Source organism: Marmota monax, unplaced genomic scaffold (genome assembly GCF_021218885.2).
Source record: "Marmota monax isolate L192 unplaced genomic scaffold, Marmota_monax_Labrador192_F-V1.1 WCK01_AAM20220418_F8-fsc00167, whole genome shotgun sequence".
Classification (NCBI taxonomy): Eukaryota; Metazoa; Chordata; class Mammalia; order Rodentia; family Sciuridae; genus Marmota; species Marmota monax.
Window position 1 is genome coordinate 2,762,941 of NW_026694116.1, and position 21,077 is coordinate 2,784,017.

General features: G+C 62.0%; 1 long non-coding RNA gene across 1 annotated transcript; it reads right to left on the reverse strand.

Annotated features, from left to right (window-relative positions):
• Positions 1-2,774: 2,774 nt before the first annotated feature.
• Positions 2,775-20,422, reverse strand: LOC124107554 (uncharacterized). Its single transcript, XR_006856462.2, has 4 exons — positions 19,723-20,422; positions 10,274-11,282; positions 8,801-8,943; positions 2,775-8,334 (listed from the first exon to the last, which is right to left on the reverse strand). It is a non-coding gene; the product is annotated as an uncharacterized LOC124107554 (long non-coding RNA).
• Positions 20,423-21,077: the final 655 nt, after the last annotated feature.

The following is a 21,077-nucleotide window of genomic DNA, read 5'->3' on the forward strand; positions in this document are numbered from 1 at the left end:
CGGCTCTCCTCCCTGGGAGGTCCCCAAGTCAACTGGCAGTGCCCCTGGGAAGGGTTAGGGTTCCCAGTCTCTCTGGCTTCCTGTTTGGTGATGTAAGCTCTTCTTCTCATACATGCCCCTGTCCTCCACCATGAGTCCTCACCAGAGCCAAGCTGATGCCAACAGCATATCCCCAAATCTCCATGACCTACATAAGCCTTTTTTTTTCCTTTTAAAGACAACCTGCCTTGGGTATTTTGTTATGGTAACAAAAACCAACTTAAACATTGTCTCATAGTTTTCATGCTGAAGTGTGGTTCAGTCATTTCCAACTTCCATTGCCTCCCCCCATAAGTCCTGAGGGAAAGGACCTTCCCTTCTGATAATATTTGGCATCAGTATCTACCACAAATAGAGCCTCCTCACTTCTACAAATGAGGCTCTGGAGCCTTGATAAAGGAAACCCGTCATGGACAGTGAGGAACTGATTTGAGCATCGACCATACGCTGGGTATTTTGCAGCACGAATCTCCTTTAATCCAAACCGTGGGTTCGGTGGGGTTACCTTGTCTTATAGGAAGGACACAGGCTCCAAGAGGGAGCCTGAGTTTGGATTTAAGCCCAAGCTGTGAACCCCAAAGGCCCCGAACCCCTGTCAACACCTTCCACAGAGTTCTCACTTGGCCATATCTTCTGGGAGGGCCATGCAGGGTGGAGTGGCACCTATGACACCTCAGTCCTCCCTGCACAGCTGGACTCTGATTATCAAAACCAGGGCTCTCTGCAACGTGTCCTTCCCTCTCCGTGTCCATCACAGGGCCAGCGAGGACCAGAGGTTCAGAAATGACCCTACACCCTCGGAGAATGGGAGTGAGGCAGTGCTGTATGGGGCCACGCCTCTCAGTGGGGAGGGCCGTGGGCTGCACCTCAGAGCCCCCAGACCTGAGGCTGGCCCTTGCAGCCAGCTGGAGACCGAGCGGGCAAACAGGCCCCGGCCGACCACAGGTAAACCCAGGGTCTGACCCACGCCTCGGGGACAGACCAGGAGAGCAGCCCAGTACCTCCAGTGGCAGCCCAGGGGGCCTCTTATCCGCACCCAGCCCAGGGGACTGCAGAAGTCAGCCCACTCCCCCTGTAACTGCACCCTCCAGGGGTCGCCCAGACCCCAGGCCGCTACTAAAACCCGGCAGCTTCCCTGATCTTTGGGCTTATTCCAACTTCGGAGGAAGCAGAGACCGCCCCACAGGCTTCCTACGCTCCCCAGCAGCACTTCCGCCAGCCCTGCGGCCTCCCCACCGCAGCCTCCGCCTGGGCCCTCGGCTCGGAGTCCTTCCTGCTCTCCACTGACGGGCCCCTGCCCTCTGCCCGCCTTGCGGTCAATGCAAGTGTGGTGGCGACTGTCCTGCTCTGGCCGGCTCTGAATCGTCAGCTTTCCCATTCTTGCTTCTTGTCTTTGCCAAGGGCACTCACTACCTGAGGGCCCCCCGGGGCTCAGGGTCAGTTAGCAGCATCTGCCATGGCCACAGGCTTGGGGGTCAGAGCACAGACCAAGGACCTTTCCCTGCCTACAGCCCTTCAGCTGCATCAGCCAGAGAGAGGCCCGAGTCACGGCCCCCTCCGCCACCCTATTCCAGCGACAGGCAGCCATGGGGGAGGAGGGGACTGCCCGCCCACAGCGTCTAGCAAGAGGACAGCTCGGGGCTGGGCAGTTTCCACTCTCGCCCCTACTCACACTGGGATGAAAGAGCGAGCTTGGGAGCGCGGAGGGCAGCAGTAGATGTCCCCAGAGTCTGTCCTCCAGACATGAGTCAGCAGAATGGACGAGAGCCCGTGGCCAGAGTCCCCTCTGGGCAGTGCTGCCCAGCAAGAAGCTGACCCCCTCAGCATGCTGCAGTCAGTGTGTGAAGCAACCCCCAACAGGGACATCTCCAGGACCCCGGGCAGGATCAAGTGCCATTCTCAGCTGTGGGCACCTGGCCGCCAAGCTCCTCTCTAAGGAGCACTCGGGGAAGCCCTGGGCTGAGCCCTAGGGAGCGGGGAGGAGGACTTCCTGAGCAGGGGTAGCTGCTCGGGCTCTGCCTGAGCAAGGTGAGCCGGCCTGACTGGGGCTCATGGTGGTGGCCTTAGCGAATCTCAAGGACAGAGCCACTCAGGCGAGAAGGGCCACCTGCACCCTGTCTGATGAAAGTAAGATGGGAAAGTCCCTGTGTTTGGTGCCCAAGGGAAATGGACACCCTATCCCACTGTTGGTAGAGGGAGCAGGTGGCTCTCCCGTAGGTCCCTCGTCACTGTATGAAAACGCAGGTCTTCAACTGGGATTGGTAGTCCTCACCTGGAGAGCCAGCTGGGAGACAGCCAGCCGCACACAGGAAGGCTGCTGCAGTGCGTTTGTTGGTTGGTTCATACCTAGTCCTGGGGGCTGAACCAGGAGCACTATCATGGAGCTACACCCCAGCGCATTTTCTTTTTTGAGACTTGCTAAGTTACTGAGGCTGGCCTCAAACTTCCGATCCTCCTGCCTCAGCCTCCCTAGTGGCTGGGATTACATGGGTGCAACTCTGCACCCAGCAGAAGCATTCTTTATCTTGATGAACAAGGGGACCTTCCTCAGTGTCCCTCAGGAGCAGACAAGAGGGCCAGAGTGTGCTGTGCTCGTTGCAGCAGAGCAGGCATCTGGCCTGGAAGGCCATTCACGAGGACAGGGAGATGCCTATCTCAGCCCAGCCCAGCACCTCCTCACCAAGGGAGGGGTCCACTCGGGAAGAGCCGTGAGGCCCAGCGTGCGCCTGCCCCTCTGCCCCTCTGGCCCCGCTGCCCCTCCGGCCCCACTGCCCCTCAGGCCTCGTTTCCATACCCTTGGGTGAGACAGGACAGAGTGAATGACGAGGATGCTCACCAGGACCTGGAGGTGTCCTGCCACCAGCAGACCCCTCGGAATGTGACCAGCATGCTCAGGCCCCAAAGGACCCCAGGGTTGTGCCCACCCTCCCTGCGAGCTGCAGGAGGCAGGGCCAGAGACCCAGGTCCCCTGCTCATGCCCAGACACGGGACAGCACCCAGGACCTGCCCAGCTGGGAGAGCTGCAGCCTGCTCACCAGCGTAGATGTGGCCCCTGAGAGTCCCAAGAGGTGCACGCGAGAGCCAGAAGGCCCTGTGGAGGTCGCTGCCCGTCCCTCTCTGCGTGTCCCTGCAGGGCTGTCCGACCGTCAGACCCGGCTGAAGTGTGTGAACGTCCACGGTGAGCACACAGGCTCTCGGTGGAGAAAAACATGCTTTTAATGAGTGGCCGAGAGATGGTCACCAAGAACCTCTGGAGGGTGGCGGGGCTAACCTGGCATTGGCACCCGGCCAAGGAAGGCCATGAACTGGGCATTGCCTGGTCCTGCCCCAGGAGGGAAGCTCTCCATGGCCAGATAGGGCCACCTCGGTGATCTTCACAGTGTCCCCAACGACACCCACACAGGCCCAGCTGCTGCCTCCACTCCTGTCCCAGGCCACCCAAGCACATGTCTGCCCTGAGCTCTCCCCAGCCACCCTGGCCTGGGGGAGGGGCAGGAGGCCCTGCGCAGGACCTGGCACGGTGGCAGCAGTTAGGAAAGCTCAGTCTCACCTCGAAGTAGCTGTGAGGGCTGGGCACACCCGCCCCTCCCTGGGCCCCTGTCCACGTCCTCCCAGCACCAAGATGGAGCCGACTCCTTCGCGGTCCCGCCCAGCCCCGGGAATCCTGTGGCCTCACGGGTCCTGGTTATCATCCCTGGACAGACCCTGAGGCCCAGCACCACGAGCTGAGAATCTGATTCCAGAGCTGAGCACTCCGCGGAGACCTGAGGAACACGCCCCCCTGCCAGTCAGGCCTTACATGGAAAACCCACGTCTGCTGGCCTCCCCTGGGCATCTGGGCCTCGTTAGGCTCTGGGTCTGGACAGAGTGTAACACTTATTCCCGCAGCGATGACATGTCTCCCGGCTCTGAGGCACAAAGGCTGGAGCCAGACGCTGGTGTGGTCTCCATTGTCCTGAGATGCAGACCCACCTCTGACACCGCAGGCCCTGCCCCTGGCCAAGCAGGACCACAGCAAGGCAGGACAGCACGGGACCTGGGCCTGGCCGGGCCTAGATCCAAATCCGCTTCTACAAATATAATCCTGAGCGCATTCCTCGGCCCCATGAGCCCAGTCCTCCATGGTCAAGCTTGAAAGGGTTTCTCTGGGTGCTCCGTGGCAAAGGCAAGCTCAGCCCAAGATGCGGGGGAGGCCCAAAGAGCTGGGCAGTGGGCGCCCGGGAGCCGCCACGGGCCAGCAGAGGATGCGAGGGTGGGTCATCACCCTGCTCCGTCTCCTCTGGGTGTCCATCTCCATGGTACAGGCATGTCCCAGGGACTGCGCCCTGACCGTCCACCGGCTTCGTAGCGTGCCCTGCCCTGGGTGGGTTCTCACACACCTACCAGAATTTCCTGGGGTCACCTCCAAAGACCCACTCGCGCCTGAGTCTGTGCTCAGACTGCTTCTGAGGGAGCCCAGCCGAGCGTACTGTGCCCACACTCGCAACATTTTCCACTTGGTGTCAGGGGTGTGGCATGGGGCCCAGGCTCAGGGGGTCCCAGACTCAGAAGCTGGTCGCTGCTTCCCCGCAGTGACTCAACATGGGGCTGGCCATGTCTCCCCAGGGGCAGTGATGGCAGTAGCAATGACACAGTTAGTGGTGACATCTCCCCAGAGGTAAGAAGCACCCTGGGTTTGGGGTCCCCTTGTTCTCCTGTAAGTTGGCCCCACGTGTTCATCCTTGGGGACATGTGGCTTAGAGGGCTGTTGGAACTGTACCTGGCTTCTTGTGTTCACGTACCTAAAGATCCTGCAGGGTCACTGGTGTTTCGCTGTCTGAGCACATGGCCAAGCACCAATGCTGTGGGTGGACCGTGGGGCTGCTGGTCAGGGCTCCCAGGCCTCAGTGCTGGGAACCTGTTGGTGACAGCTCTCCAGCACGGGTGAGCTTCCCCAGGAGAGGTGCTGCTGAGCTGCAGCTGGGACCCGTTCAACACGCAGACTGGCTCTAACTGCGGGTCCGTGGTTCCCCACCGCACAGAGCCTTGGCATTCCACCCACCTGATGCCCGTTCCTGCCCAGTGAGGCACAAGGGCGGGAGCACTGTCCCCCTGTGACAGACACTCAGCAGCTTGCCAGACCCGTGAGCAGCCAAAAGCGGGACACCTGCCCTTGCCTCTCCGGGGCAGGCCTGGCTCTGGAGGGAGGTGACTGCCCCACTGTACTCCCAGGAACCCAAGGCCAGCCTGCAGGGGCCCAGGGCAACTTGTCCTCTCCGTATCCTCTTTAAGCCCAGGTCGGACTCGGCCAGGCCCGCACAACCTCAGGAGGCCCCTGAGAGGGAGGTATGAGGTTGCAGACTCGACTCATCCCTCCCTGACGCGCAGAAGCTGACGTTCGGACCCTGCTCCTCCCCTCCCCCACCCCCTACAGAGAGCACACGCCAGGCTGGGCTCCTGTGGGTGGGGCACAGCTCAGAAGCTGCGACCCCCTTGTGGGGAGAGTTCCAGACGGCCTGGTCACCCACTTTGAGTCCATGCCCTCGGGTGACCCTCCCTGAGTAGGTCACTCAGCCTAGTAGGTGAGACTCACCTGCCCGCAAAGGTCACGTGACTGTGGCCTTGGCCCCTCCCCTTGGCACTGCCTCTTCCCGGTCCCTGTCCTCCTGCCCCCTGGCAGCGACGGCTGTCAGTCTGAAGAATGTGAGCAGGTCTGGGATCCTCCACCCCTTGGCTGGGTACCTTTGCCCTTCCCTTCCCACCTCTGAGCCTCAGTTCCCTCCCCAGAGAGAGGGAGTCTGGGGTCTGGAGCCTCCCAGTGCCTAACTGGCCCACGTCTGTGTGAGCCCTGTGCAGCCTCAGGTGGAACAGAGGACCCTCTGCCCCGCGGAGCCCCTGTTCGGCTGAGAGGCTGGTTTCCAAGCCTGCTGTTTTATTCTAGACCCATCTATCTGCCACAGGGAAGGCCACAGCCTTCTGTCCTGGGGGAGAGGCCTGGAGGTGTCCCCTGTCACCCAGGAGAGCACTATGATGAGCAGGGGACATCCAGCCCAACAGGGGAACATTCCAGAACGTCCAGAGAGTGAGGAGGTGGAGCAGGTGGGGCCTGTGGCACATCAGGGCCACAGTCCCTGGGCTCAGAGGGGAGGAGCCTGGGGTCCACCCCAAAGGAGCCAGGAGAGGGCACAGAACAGGGGGCGGGCCTTCGCCAGGACTCAGTGGGCAGGAAGGCAGACCCAGGGCCATCTGTGTGTCATCTGGCCAGGGGTTGTCTGCCAGGACCCGCTCCATCAGGAGCCCGAGGAGTGGAGGCCTAGAGACCAGCTCTCCAGGTCACTGAGCAGGAGGGGGTGGGGTCCGAGCACCGACGGGAGGGGCACGAGCTCAGAAGCTGCGACCCCCTCGTGGGGAGAGTTCCAGACGGCCTGGTCACCCACCTTGAATCCATGCCCTCGGGTGACCCTCCCTGAGTCGGGGCAGAATTAGCCAACAGACTATGGAGAAGGGAGGGTGGGTCCCTTCTGAGGCTACATTACATAGGACCTTGACATCCATCTCCCTGAACACGGGCCCCGGCTGGCTTGGCTGCAGCCAGCTGTCATTCTGGGGAGCCCTGGTGGCCATGAACTGGGACACCCAGCCAGTGGCCTGCAGCAAACAGAGGCTCTTAATTCTACATCCACGAGGAGTTGAGTTCTGCCAGCAGAGAGCCTGGGAGCCAATCCTTCCCAGGCTGGCTGGGTCTGTGTGGCCAGGGGCAGCAGCACCGGCTAACTGACCCGCGACTTGGACCCGCAAGTGGAGCTGTTAAAACAGGTGCCGGCTGAGTATCCTCCACCAGAGATGCTCAGGACCAGGGTGTTTCAGGTTTCAGAGTTTTCCAGATTGGGGGAGATTGTTGTAGACTTTCCCCGCTGAGTATCCCTGATGCAAAAATCTAAAATACACTGAAATCTGAACTTTGAGCCTCATCCTGGTGCTAGAAAGTTCCCAATTTCAGAGCATTTCAGATTCGGGGTTTGGGCATCAGGGATGCTCAGTCTGACCTGGACGCGTGACAGTGGCTTCAGAACCAGACGGGGGAACAGATTCCAGGGATGGAGGTAGAGGACTCAGTGCCTTGATCAGACGAAGTGGTAGACTGCACTGGCCCGTCACTGCCCAGGGGCCGGGGGACGAGGAACGCGGTGCTGGAAATGAGGAGGGAGTCCTCGCCACACATGCAGGGGAGAAAGTTCTGCAGCTGAGTGGGTGCTCTCTGGCTTCTCGCTGCAGGATGGGGAGGGTGTTGAAGGCACAGCTGTGCGGCCAAAAGGAACCAGAACTTGATTTTGAAACTCCTCTGCCTGTGGGATGGCAGGTGGTGCTATTGTGGCCACAAGCAGGCACCCAGGACAGCTCAGCCCAGAGAAGGCCGCCAGCGAGCCTGGCCACCCTGTGGCTGGAAAGGCCAGGACAGAGAGCGTGTGCCTCCCAGCCTCCAGGGAGCTGAGGGTGCGGTCCCTTGGCCTCCCCGGCAGAGCCCACACTGGAGAGAGCTTGTGGCAGGAATACCCCCCCACACACAGCTTCTCCAGGGGTGTGACCCCGGGGGAGGCAGAAACACCTCTGAAAAGGACTTCAGCTGCAGACAGGAATGCTGGGGGCCATGCAGCTGTGACATCCACCTGGGCAGGAGAGGGCACCCCCGAGTTCTCCTGGCAGGAGCAGCCTGGCTAGAGACTCAGGTGTCCAGGAACACCAGGGGAACTCGGGGCTCAGAACCCAGAGCCCAGAGAGCAGAGCCAAGGGCCAGGGGCAATCATTCCTGTGACTGCCAGCTGCCAGGGGGCTTCCCTGACCAGGTGGATTTCACAGCTGCATGGTCCAGTGGCCCTCCATGGCCCCCAGCATTCCTGTCTGCAGCTGCCATCCATGCCCTTCCACCAGCACGCTGGGCATGGTCGGGACATGGGTCACTTGCCTCTTTAGACTTCAGGATGGCACCCACGGAGCCTCCTCCACCCCCAGGCCTGCTTTGGACCAGGGTTTCTGCACTCGGAGCGGGTGCTGTCATGGCTCCCCCGGGAGCTCTGAGAAGGAAGGACGTTTTGCATCCAGGAGGTGCTAGCATGGGGCTCCAGAGAGACAGACTCTCCCGAGGTCTCTGCCATCCGTGCTCCTAGAACTTGTGCCCTCTGCCATCTTCCTCTTGTACGGAGGCAGGATCTGTGACTTCCTGCAGCTCCCAGGATACAGCCAAGGAAGGCCACCTCCTGATTGCCTCACATGACACGGCAGCACCGTCTTGCTGGCAGATCTCCACCTCGCTGGCCCCTATGAGGAAGGCTATGCGTCGGAGAGGCCTGAGGCCAGCCTCCCCAGCCACTGGCTAGGTCCAAAGGCCTCAGTGTGACAGCCCGCCAGGGCCCAGACCTTCCCAGCGGCCACATGAGCTGGGCAATGGATCCCCCCAGTCGAGCCTGCAGACGAGCAGCCAGCGCGACCAACTGCGTGACCTGCCAGGCCAGGCCAGGGTGCTTCCCACAGACACCACAGGGCACTACCCGGGTGTTGCCCTCATGTGCTGGGTCTGTGGTGCATAACCCAGCACCAGGTGACTGGCTTAGATGAGGCCTTTGCACACCTGGAGAGCACTTGAAATAAAACCACCTGGGGTTTCAAGAAACGTGTTAAGACTGCAAAGTGCTGTAGGACTGCAGGAGAGCCCTGGGCTCCTGGGACCATCAGCAGGAGCGAGGGCAGACCCAGGAGCCCAGGGCCCTGTGCTGAGCAGACCCACCCAGGTAGACGAGGCTGCCCCTCCTGTGTCCAAGTCCAGGGAAACAGGAGGGCCTCCAGCTCAGCTCAGGGCTGCAGATCGTCAGCGTGATGGCCAGTCATGACGTTGCTCCTGGCTGTCTCAATGCTGGCCTCCGCCATGGCCTAGAGAAACATTCGGGCTTTGGATGAGCACTTGGTCAGCTCTGGCCGCCATGGCAAAATAGCACAGATGGCTTCCCCAGGAGACGTGTGTGGTTCCTGCCCTGGAGGCTGGCCGCCCAGGAGTCTGGGTTCTGGTGAGGGCCCTGTTCCCACCCCACCGATAACCCTCCTCATTGTCCTCATGTGGGGGAGGGGAGGCAGAGAGACAGACTGAGACAGAGAGAAACAGAGGCAGAGAGATGGCGGCCAAGAGAGAGAGAAACAGGAGCTGAAGAGAGGGACCGAAAGGCGGGGAGAGGAGACAGACAGAAAGACACAGACAGAGAGGGCTTGTCTCTGACAAGAACACTGATCCCACCCACCAGGGCTCCTCCCTAGCACCTCTTTGATCACCTCCACAAAGGGTCTATTTCCAAATGTCACCAACCAGGAGTTGGGGCTTCACCACATGAACCTGGGGGGACACGATTCAGCCCTTAATTACACCCACCACCACCTGCAGGGGGCAGGGGGCTCTCTCTGCATCAGCCCCAGACAGCCTGTGGCCTGGGGCGAACCTTCTGTCACAAGACAGAGAACCGCTAAGTCACTTCTCAAATGTCCCCTGGTGCCCCTGCACACCCAAGAGCAGTGGTGTTCTGAAGGAAAGCGGGCCATGGTGAAGTGGGTTTGGGGCAACTGGAGGGACCCCTCCGAGGCTGAGAGCCATGTGGCAGGGAGGACACCCGGACACCGTGGGGACAGCTCTCCTGCTGGACAGGGTGAGGGCAGTTCTTCCCACCCAGATGGCACAGAGCCACTGTCCTGCAGGGTGCAGCCACTGCCTCTGGTCACAGCAGGCCAAGGTGGGTCAGAGCTGGCCCCCTCCTGCAGACGGAGGTGCCCCGGGAGCCCAGGCGGCGCTGACTCACACTTACCGAAGCCAGTCCCTGCCTGATTCACGTTTTATTGCTGCTTTATTGCAGGACTGAGAGGTCACCTCTCCTGCCAACCCCTGAGCAGCCAAAATGAGCAGCGTTTTCCTTCCTCTAGGAACCTGAGGGGCGTCAGGTCCAGCGGCACTGAGCTCCCCGCCTGAGCTCGTCACCCTGGGCAGCCGGCACAGAAGCCCAGGGAAGGACCTGGAGCTTTGCCCTAAGCCCCAGGGCAGACGGGAGCCCTCACACTAGGAGCCTGTGCCTCCAGCGGCCACCTGCTTGTCCCACAAGCCCAGCCCCTGGGCTCAGAGCAGCACCCACACACCCAGCCAGACGTGCCCCAGGCCTCTCTGTGCAGAGGAGCCTGCAAAGTGTCGTGAGAATGACCACGCTGGGCACGCGCTCTCTCCTACCTGGGGCGGCACATCACCACCAGAGCCTGGAACACAGCTGGCCTCCAAATAGATACAGCTGAGCTCGCCCAGACATGGTGGCCCTGGCAAAGAGACGGGCCCCAGCCCTGCGGCGAGAGGGGGAGACACGGTAAGGAGCAAGGGGACCCAGGACACCGTGAGCCAGCCTGCCCCCCTCCCTGCCTCTGACTGGCCCCTGTGAGAGCCTGTCAACCCTCTCCTCATCCATCTCAGTATCTGTGAAATAGGAGCAGGGAGCATTTCCCTCCAGAGCAATGGGGTCCTGGTGCTTTGTAGGAGCTGCTGGGTGGCACAGGGTGGCCCCCAGATTTCCCTTGACACACTGCCCAGCATGGGGTAAGCCTGGGCTCACAGGGCTGCTGCCTCTGGGCTCACCTGCTTTCCCACACAATGTAGCTGCATGGGAGGTCCAGTCACTGTGTGTGACACAGGACACTCTGGCAGGGGATGCCACATAATGCAGGACACTTGCTCTGGGGCTTCTAGTGAGACGGGACAGGGTCTCCTGGGGCCTGCCCCAGAGGTCAGCCACCTTACCTGCCCGTCTTAGTCCATCAAGGGGCACAGCCAAGCGCCAGCCCTGGGTCTCCACACAGAGCAGGAAGCTGCCTCCCAGCTTGGAGGCCGGAAGACCAACGTCAAGGTGTGCAGGCGGGGTGGCAGGTGAAGGCCCGCCCCACCAATGACAACTTGAGGTGGCATCCTGGTGTCCAGACACGGAAGAGCAGAAGGAGGGATTGAAGCCTCCTGCGAGGCCCTGGCTGGGTGCAGACCTTTTGGTATAAAAAGGGCCACGCATCTTCACATCGGCTCCCTCCTCCAGCTCAGCCCGGGCTTCTGGAGCATCTGAGACCACCGCCAGGAAAGTCAGAGCACACGCGGGGTTGGGCACTGGGCACTCAGGGCCGGTCACTGCTGAAGGGTGTGGCACATCCACTGTTTTAGTCAGCTGTTTCGCTGCTGTGACTCAGGGACCCGACCAGAACAACTGTAAGGAGGAAAGGTTTATTGGCGGGCTCAGGGTCTCAGAGTCTTCGTCCATGGAAGGCCGCTCCATTCCTCAGGGCTCCAGGTGGGGCAGAGCCTCATGGTGGGAGAGGGTGGCAGAGGGGAGCAGCTCACATCATGGTCAGGAAGCAGGGGGAGGCTCCACTGGCCAGATACAAGTATAGACGGAAGCCAGGCCCAGTTCCCACCCCCAGCCACACCCTAGCACCTCAGTTACTACTCAGTCAATCCCTATCGGGGATTAATTCACTTGGTTGGGTTAAGACTCTTACAACCCAAACACTTCTCCTCTGAACCTTCTTGCATGTCCCACATGGGAGCTTCTGGGGGGACACCCCACATTCCCACCGTAACGCTCACCCATGCAGAACTCTGGTCCACTTGTTACGACTTTGGCCAGGGAGGAACTGGGGGGTGACCATGGGAGAGACAGAGAATGCCCAGGCCCACGCCCAAGACTCAGTGGTCAGAGGGACAACCTTAGAGCTGGCCAAGCCAGGCAGGTCTGCTCAGGAAACCTTGGACCCACCCAGAAGAGTTTCACTCCCCAGTGCCCTCGGAGCCCACGGAACCTGCAGGTGTAGCCGCCTGAGCCTGGGAAAGCTGGACCACCAGACCCCTGCCCCTGTGGAGGCCTCTCCCTGAGACATGGCACCTGCCTGCCTATAACTAGGGTCAGGTGACATCGTGGCTGATGCAGAGAGAACGAGCCCAAAGCAAGGAGGCACCTGGGCACAGTGGACCAGGGGCCAGGGGGGAAGGGCACGTGTGATTAGGTCCCCAGAGTGAGGGAGCCAGGAGCCAGGTCATGGAATCATATGGGGTCAACGTGACTTGGGCACATTCTCCCAAGACGCAGGACGGGTACCCTGGCCAGGAAAGCACACCAGCCCCTTGGAGGTACGCAGTGAAGACCCACAGCTCCTGAGGGCCATCTGAAGAGAGGGTTTCGTGACTCTGCAAAGCAGCCTGCAGACACTGAGAACCTGACCAGGGACCCCAACCCTCAAGGCCTGGAGTCCGAGCCCCTGTCATAATCTCTCAAAGGACCCGCTACTCCCCAGACCCGCTGGGAGCAGTGCTGGGCACGAGCTGGCTGCAGGACGCAGGTCCCCCACGAGGCCTGTGCCTCCCACACCTGCTGCACACGCTAGCTGTTGGAGGAGGTCCCCCCACGCTGGGGTGGTCCCCAATGGCTGTTTCCAGTTGTGTGAGACTGGGTAGCAGATTCCCTCTGGCTCACCCAGGCGAGGCCCTGAATGACCACAGGGCAGGCCCTCTAGCTCCTCCCCTGGCCTGGCCAGGCCGACTCGGGTGCCCTCCACTCCCAGCTCCCTCCACCCTCCTCGCAGGAGAGACCAGGCCCGGCCTGGGAGGCCTGCGGTTTCCTCAAGCACTGACTGCAGGGCCGTGCCCATCTCCTGGGAAGGAGCCTCTGAAACTGCGTCTGCAGCCCTTCCCCTGCATGGCAGGGCCTCGTGGAACCCCAGTGCCACTGCGTCTGTGTCCCCTGAACCAATCTGCTCGGAGACCTGGGCTGCTCCATGTCTGGTCAGCTCAAGAGCCACCCAAAAGCAGAGCCTGTCCCACCATCAGAGGGGGAAGGCCCGTGGCTCCAGCCTGATCCAGCCTGCCCCAGATTCCCAGCCCCAGGGCAGAGGGCGGTTCCTCCATTCTTCAAGGCTTAGACCCAAGTAGCCAGCGGTAGAGTACGAGCAGTAGAGTAGCCAGCGGTAGAGTACGAGCAGTAGAGTAGCGAGCGGTAGAGTAGCGGCTCCCCCAGCCCTGGCTCCCCACAGCTGAGTCAGTCGTGGTGAAGGCCCAAGGTCACGTCCAGGCCACAGCTGGACCCTGACTCCTGAGGTCTGGGCCAAGAGTACAGTCTGTCTCCAGGTGACAGAGGAGAAGCCAAGCGTGCCTGGCGGTGGGATGTGGGGAAGGCATCCCTGTCCGTCCTCCTCCCTCCAGGGGTCCTGAGGCCTGGTGCCATGCTTTGCAGTATAGGCCAGGGACCCCTGGGGCTTCAGGCCAGGCCCCAGGCCTATCTAGAACCTTCTAGATGAATCCTCCCCCCAAGCTTGGGCAGGTGGGAGGGGCTACCACAGCACTTCCAGAGATTAAGTATCTAGGAAGTGCCTGGCTTCATGCATTCTCTCAGCCGCCCATTGTGCAGGTGGGAAAACTGAGGCTGGGTCCCAGAGGCATTTGCACAAGGCTAGGACCCGTCCCTCGAGTGTCTGGCACCAGAGCGTGGTCCTGCCCTCACTTCCACTGAGTCGTCTCAGAGCCGCCTTGCCCCTCGCACACCCAAACAGGCCCCTGGCAAGCTGTGGTGCGGCCAGCTCACAGCCCCAGGGCCTGCTGACGGCTCTGTGCTGGAGAAACTCCCGTGGCTTCAGGGGCAACCAGGGACGCCCACCCTCAGAATGTGTGGCCCTGGACAGGCAGGTTTCTGGTTGCACCCCAGGCCTGGCTCAGGGCCAGCCCACTTGTGTCTGGGCTTTAGGGTGAGTGCCCGCTTCAATGGGCACAAGGGGACCAATGGGACAGGGGTCCATGAGGGCTCCCAGATCAGCCCCAGTCCCTGGGGTGGGGACCTACCGTGGAGCAGGCCTGTGGCCCAACTCATCCTCTCCCTGCAGCCCAGCCCCCCTGGCTGCCCAGAGAAGGAGAGGGAAGGGTCATTTCCTGAACATGTTGGGAGGAAGGGAAAGTGTGCAGGCCCCTCCTCAAGGGGGTCCCAGACCTCGCCCTTGCCGGCCAGGAGCTGGGGTCCCCTGCAGGGGGCAGCACCCTTCCTTGCCTGGCCCCTCTTGCTCCTTCTCCTCAAGTCCTTCTTGGCTTCTGCCCCTCCTGTCCCCCTGGAGAATCTGCTCCTAGCCCAGCTTCTCTTTGGACAACAGGGAGGCCGGTCCCTGAGGAGCTGGCCAGGGAGGGGTGCAGCCAGGTCTCTGCCACCAACAGGACACTGCCCAGCTCTCCTGGCCTGGAAGGCTCTCCCGGCAGGTCTTCCTCACACCTCCGCAGCATCCAAGGGACCACGAGACAAGGCCCAGCCAGGAGCCATATCTGGGAGGTGCACCAGGCAGAGGCAGCAGCAAATGCCAGGCCCCAGACTGCTGTGCCCTGAGGGAAAGGTGCCCAGGGGGCCATGGGACACTGTGAGGGGGCAGACCAAGCCAGAGAGGTGTGGCTTCCTCCAGGTCCCCAGGCCAGAGGTGCCCTCCTCCTGTCCTGTCAGACACACCCAGGCTCACACACAGGGACACCTCTTGCCTGAGTGGAGAGCTTGTGTGCCATGCCACTGACCATGACACCCTCCCAACAAACGCACATTGAGCACCAGCTGTGTGCCTCGAGCTGGGAGTGGGGGCTCAGCAGGCTCCAGCCAACAGCCTCCTATGGGGAGTCCCAGCAGGGCAGGGGCCAAGGTCATCTCACTCCATCCTGAAGCGTCTCCAAGTCACACTTTGGGTGTGTTCCCCAGTGCAGGCTAATGTGGGGAGCCCACTGTGACAGATGGCTGGCAGCAGATCTCAGGACATGCTGGGGCGTTTGCACAGGACCCCCCCCCATAGTGTCTGCAGATGCCTGGGTACACAGCAGGTGCTTAGGGCTGCTCCCGCCAGGGCAGGGAAGGCTGTGGAGACAGGCTCTGGGAGGAGCGTTGGGGGTCCATGGGCTCAGCAAGGCTGGGCAGGGGAGCTGGGCTTATCCTAAGGACAGTGAGGAGCCCAGGCAGCTGTACCCAGGACACGTCATCTCACAGAAAGGAAGGCTCTCACCTGGCCTCACGACCCTCCCCTGACTCAGCTGGCTTCCTCGGTGACAGTCCCAAACAAGCACAGAAGTCGTGTGGCCGCATGGACGGGGCCGACGCAGGCACGCAGCGTCACACAGTGACGGCTCACAGCAACACAGAGGCAGGTCATCAGCCCAGGGCCTCCCCCAGTCGCCCCACTCCTGGGCGCCCCATCCAGGAGCGAGCCCAGAGCAGCACCTGCAGAGCCCAGCCTCACACCCCCAGGACACCAGCACTCAGCAAGCAGGTGGCCTCCGGGTGGGCCAAGAGGAAGGCAGGCAGCCCGGGGCCACGGCCCCCCAGAGCTGCCTGCCAAAGCAGCCGGGTCCCAGCAGCCTCACGGGGGCCACACGGAGAGGCCGGAGACTCAAAGCAGGCACTGAAGGACGGGTTTCCTAGAGCCGGTGCAGGAGAAGCCCCAGGGCTGAGGAAAGCCTGGTGGGGGGAGAGTAGCACGCCCTGTCCACAGGACACTGCCCAGCCTGTCTGACTGCCCAACTGCGCAGGCCGGCCCCCGCGTTCCTGCCCCTCCGGTGGCTTCTCCAGCCAGGATGGTGGTGAGGCCGCCCAGGGCTGGCCCAGGGGAGGGAGCCCACTCTTGGTAGGGGCGGCTCCAAGATGTGATTCTGCAGTCAGAGCCCTGGGAGGCTCCGGGCCTGCAGGATTCCCAGAGGACAAAATCACTCAATTCTAGACTAATTGGCATTAAACTGGACATCCTAGTGGAGCAGGTTGAATTCCAAAGTATCATTAAGCAAAACATCCACCACAGCTGAGGAGGGGGCCAGAGCCAGTGGAAGGCCTTTCTCTGGAACCAGAGAGCGAGACACTTGAGGAGTGGGGGAGTGGACACTGATCTTGCCCTGCCTGGGCCCGCTGCGCTGCCCCCTGTGTGGCCCCTCTGACCTCCTGGGTCTGTTTCCGCCCCCGGGTAGGTTTGCTCTTCCCCTCGGCACCCTCCAGAGGAAGTCCAGAGTCCAGGCTGAGTCTCGCTGCTCCGTGCCATTGGGGGTAGGATCTGTTCTCAGGGGCCACAGCAGGAAAGAGAGGGTGCCCACCTCCTCCCCAGCCAAAGGGAGAATGCATGGGGGCCACAGGGAAGTCCTGACCCCCAGGGCTCCTGGTACACCTTGGGTGTCAATTAAGCTTGAGTCTGAGCCTACCCAGGGGCCCAGGTACCACCTCTGGCCTGAGGGTGGGGGGCACAGCAGGGTGGTCCGGGGCCCTGGGGTCCAACTCCAGCTGCATATGCTGGGCACACTGGGGCTCACGGCAGGACCCTGGGTCCCTCCGCCACAGGGATGTGCCCTCCCCGCTGCTGTCCACACCCCTGTCCTGGCAGTGACAGGCACTGATGGAGCCTCTGCAGAAGTACCAGGGAGCCAGTGCAAAGCTGGAACTCAGGGAGGCGCTGAGTGACCTGCCCCAGGCACGCAGCTCTGAAGGGCCAGGCCAGGCCAGGCTGGACCTGAGCTGCCGAGAGCCTCGGGGTGGAGGCGGAGCTTCCCACAGCTCTACCCCTAAGAGCACAGGGCTGCCTGGGGAAGGGGCTCGGGCCCAGTCCAGGGGCCCACCCACCACCTCAGGGACAGCCAGGCAGGAGGCCAGGGGAGACCACAGAGCTCCTGCCACCAGGGCTGAGGGCCAGGCACACACGGGGCCTCCGTGCTCACCCCTAGGCCCCCACAGCATCTAGGGCCACACATGGGAGGGTGGGCTTGGGGCAGCCACAGAAGCTGGGGGAGGCTGAGGTCCACAGTCTGTGCACCGTGGTCCCACAGGGTCTCCTGCTCAGGAGAGCCATGGTCAGGAGGACCCATCCCGTGCCCAGGGAGACCCTGCTTGTTTGGATGCTCTGGGCCGCCCTCTAGAAACTCCTCATGACTATGTGGACATGAGGCCCCATGTCCTCCTAGTGCACTGTGCTCCGCAAATCTGAAGGGTCCAGCTCCCACCCCAGGTGTAGACCCGGCCCTTGTCCTGTGCCTGGGCTGCCAGCTCTGAGGTGGGGCTGGGGCCCCATTCCCAGGGTGGGCTGGGGTGGGGAAGAAAGAGGGGCAGACCTCCAAAGTCCTGGGTGGATGTGGGCTGGGGAGAAGAGCCGGAAAACGGGGCCAGGTGAGAACGGACCCTGTGCCCGAGGCTCGTGCCCTTTCTCACAGGGACGGCCCTCCCTCCCCGGCAGGCCAAGGCTCCTGCAGAAGCCGCTGCGTGCTTTCCGAGGTGCTTCAAGCCTTGTTTTGGCAACTGTGCTCCTCCATGGCCAGAGTCTCCCTGACAGGAGGCCAGCCTGACCCAGCGCCTGGACCCCGGCCTGTCAGTGGGGAAGGGCCCAAGTTCACCCCCTCAGGGCTCTCGGAGCCTCTCCCTCCCAGACACTGACCTGGGGCAGGCGATGCTACCTGCCCTCTTGTGGGCCTCCAGCCTCTGCAGGGGACCCACAGTCCCACTGGCACCATCTGGGCACTGAGGTGACGCTGGGCTGATGCCGTCAGGCCAGCCAGCGTAGACCTTCATGTGCAGGGGAGAGACTGAGGCCCAGAGGGGGAGGAGCTTGCCACGGTCTCAGCAAGTGGCCAGCCGGGTACCATCCGGCCTTCCAGTGTGGGCCCTCAGGTGGCCAGTCTCCCCAGTGCTCCCTCTGGTGCCTCTAAATTGACCCAAGGGCAGAGACCCAAGACCCAGGGAGCAACACAGACTCCACTCCGCAGACCCCGAGGCTGAGGCCTGGAGAGGTGGGCAGACCTGCTGTGGTCACTCGCAGTGCCAGCAGAGCAAGGGTCCATGGCACCAGGGCTGCAGCTCGGTCTGTCATGGCCACCTGGGCACACTCAGCCTGCGAGTGGACAGGGCTTCAGGTGGGCACAGAGGTCCCAGCCTCAGCCTGCAGGGTGCAGGGGCCTGAGGCAAACGCGGACAGTCTGGCCTAGGGACTTGGGCCCAGTTGCTTTAACCCCATATGATTTGGAACTTAATGTCTCCCAAAGGCCATGTGCTGGCTCCATTCCATTTCCAGTGTCCCCAGCTCAGCCCCTGCAGAGGCCCAGACCACCCATACTTCAGGGTGCCCAGTGCCAGGTGACCTCTCCTCCCAGCTGCAGGTTTTGCAAGGCCATGAGAGCCAAGGCCAGTGGGGCCCAGGATCTGAGCCAGGGACGTGGGTCCAGAGGGGGCAGAGGCCGAGTGGCCCTTGCACAGACACACAGAGGCCAGCCTCGGGAGCCACACAGAGAAACAGGCCAAGGTCACCACATGGGCCTCCCAGGGAGGCAGAGGTCCAAGAGAACTCTCCTCTCTCTCCAGCATGTCCCCCCACCCAGGAGCCCCATGCGCTCCCCCACTGAAGCCACCGTAGGTATGAGGTCCTTGCTGGTGAGAGTCACAGCTGGGAACCCCACAGTTTCTCACGCCCATGAGGTCTCTGTGGGGGCTCCAGCTCATGGGGAGGAAGTCGGTGTGGAAGGCTGCCTCCCATTCTGGTCTGTCCCATGGCCACCCAACCCTGGTGTCCCCTGCCTCTCGGGAGGTGTGCAGAGCATCAGGAGCCCTCCTCAGCCTCCCCCAAAGCCCCCCACCAGGACGACTTCAGGGATGGCGCAGGCCACGGTGGGTGATGGACCCTGCTAGGACTGCCACCCACGCCCAGGGCAGCTCCCCTCTCCTGCCTGGCCACACGGTCCCCATGCCTTGACATGCGTCACCTCAGACCCCGCTGGATACCCCTGCTGGGCCAAGCTGGAAGCAGGGAATAAGGGGACTTGGGGACAGCCCAGTGGAGAAGAGGACTGGCCACTTGGCCCCAGGCTTAAGTCCCACTTGGGCTTCACCTGGGGGCTTTCACCAGAGTGGCAGGGGAGGGGTCAACGCAGGGCCAGGTGGCCAGGGGTGGGAGGTCTGGGAAATTGCTATTGCCAAGGCCCCTGAAGATCCTGGGACAGTGGTGGTGGCCTCAGGGGAAGTGGCCATGGGACAGACCAGAATGGGAGGCAGCCCCCCACACCCACCTCTTCCCCAAGACCTGGAGCCGCCCACAGAGCCCCCCAGACATGGGTCCTTCCAAACGGGACTTGAATGGAACCTTCATTCCTCCTTTAAAAGTTCTTATTCTTTTCATTTAAAAGAAGCCTTGAGTGTCCACCTCTCTGGGAGTGTTCGGGACAGATGTTAGACCCACAAAAACCTACACTAATACCCAGCTTTCCAGAGGGGGCAGCAGTGCCGGGGCAGCATGCCATGGACGGACGCCTGGCAGCCCAGATGACCGGAGGCCAGGCCAACGTGTGGGGCTGTGGGGCTGTCTTACAGGGTTATTTTTCCTGCTCCAACAAACAGATGTCCTTGTCCAGCTGTCACCTGTGTTCAGGCAGGAACCTGCACAGGAGCCCGAGGCTTCCCTTATGCCCTGGTGGCGGGGAGCAGGGCTCAGGCACAGAGCAGAGGCAGAAGGGGCAGTGGACCCTGAAGCCAGCGGGGGATGTGCCCAGCCTGCCCTCCTGTTCCGTCCCCACCCCACCCACCCCTAACTGGGCACTAGCTTGCTCCACAGGGAGCCTAGAGTCCTGGCCCATTCTATGGCCCTCTCCATCTCTGCTTCCTCCACCCTGGCCCCGACTCTCACCTGAAGCTCCCCTTGGCCCTCCAGCCTGCACACTGTCCCAGCTCTCCAAAGAGGTGACCCAGGGCACAGACACGCCCGGCTGTCAGCGTGGTCACAGGAGCCTTGTCATCCACATGCTGCTCTAGGCTGGATGCTGGCTGAAATCTTCACGCAGCTTCCAGAGGCCACAGATGGACTTCCATGATTATGCTCAGGTCACAAGTGAGGACACAGGCCACACAACTGGGCAGCAAAGCGTAGCATTCTCGCTGTACCCTCCTCTTAAGCCACATGCCCCGTGAAATCCTGGCAGGACCCATAAGCTCTGCAGCCCCCGGTGGCAGCATAGCAGAGGTGTGGGCACCCGGCGCACCAGGGACCTGTTGAGGACAAGAACCATGCATCAGAGAAAATGGGCCACAGGTCAGTGCCACAGAGCTATGATGGAGAAGTGGCTGGTCTCACTGCTGGGAACTGGCTGAGCCCCAGAGGACAGTCTGAGGGCCAGGTGACCGGGACAACACAGGGAGGTGGTGGGGGACAACAGGGCTGGCTCTTCTGCCTTGGCCTGGTGGTTCTGCCTTGCCCTGTGGGAGCTCTTGCACAGGGGCCACCAGCTGCCATGTTATGAGGACACCGGGCAGCCCCATGGGGCCAGGTGGCGAGGAAGCAGCCTGCCTTCCATGCATGAGCCGCCTCGGCCGCCTCCCTGGCCAGGTGATGGTCACATGGGGCACCTGGTAACATCTCCCTGCAGCACCTCCAGGACCCTGGGCAGAACCACATGCCCACCAAGCTGGCCCCCGAATCCTGACCAGAAGCTGGGCACCATGGTTCCTGCTGCTCGGAGCCCTTCCATCTGGGGCGGTTCAGGACACTGAAACAGAACTCGGACACGGCCCGCACCATCCACTTGCCCCAAAGAGAGGGGGCGGGATCTCCCCAGCCTCAGACCTTGTCCCGTGTCCTCAGTGTCTGCCATTCGGCCCCAGTGGGCATGTGGCAGGCCTCCACCCTCCCCTGGGGTGGGCTTAGGGGCAGCATCTGGGAGTAAAAGTCACTCCTGGGGTCCTCTGCCAGGAACAAGGATGACATGGCTTGTCCTCAGACACCTAGGACATAGGAGCAGCTAGGTCCAGCTCTAGCCTAGGGAGGAAGAGGAGGCCCCACCTGATCCCAGGCCCCAGGCCTTCCTCCGACAGCAAGGAGGGTAGGAGGAAGTGGTGGACTGCCACATGAGGCCTGCCACCCGCTGACCACTGCAGTCCAGGACCCTCTGACCAATCAATTCTCTCACCAGCAGGGACATGACTTCTCAGAGAGGGGGCTGTTCCTCCCTGCTGATGAGTTCCGGAGCCTTCCGTCCCTGCCAGGCA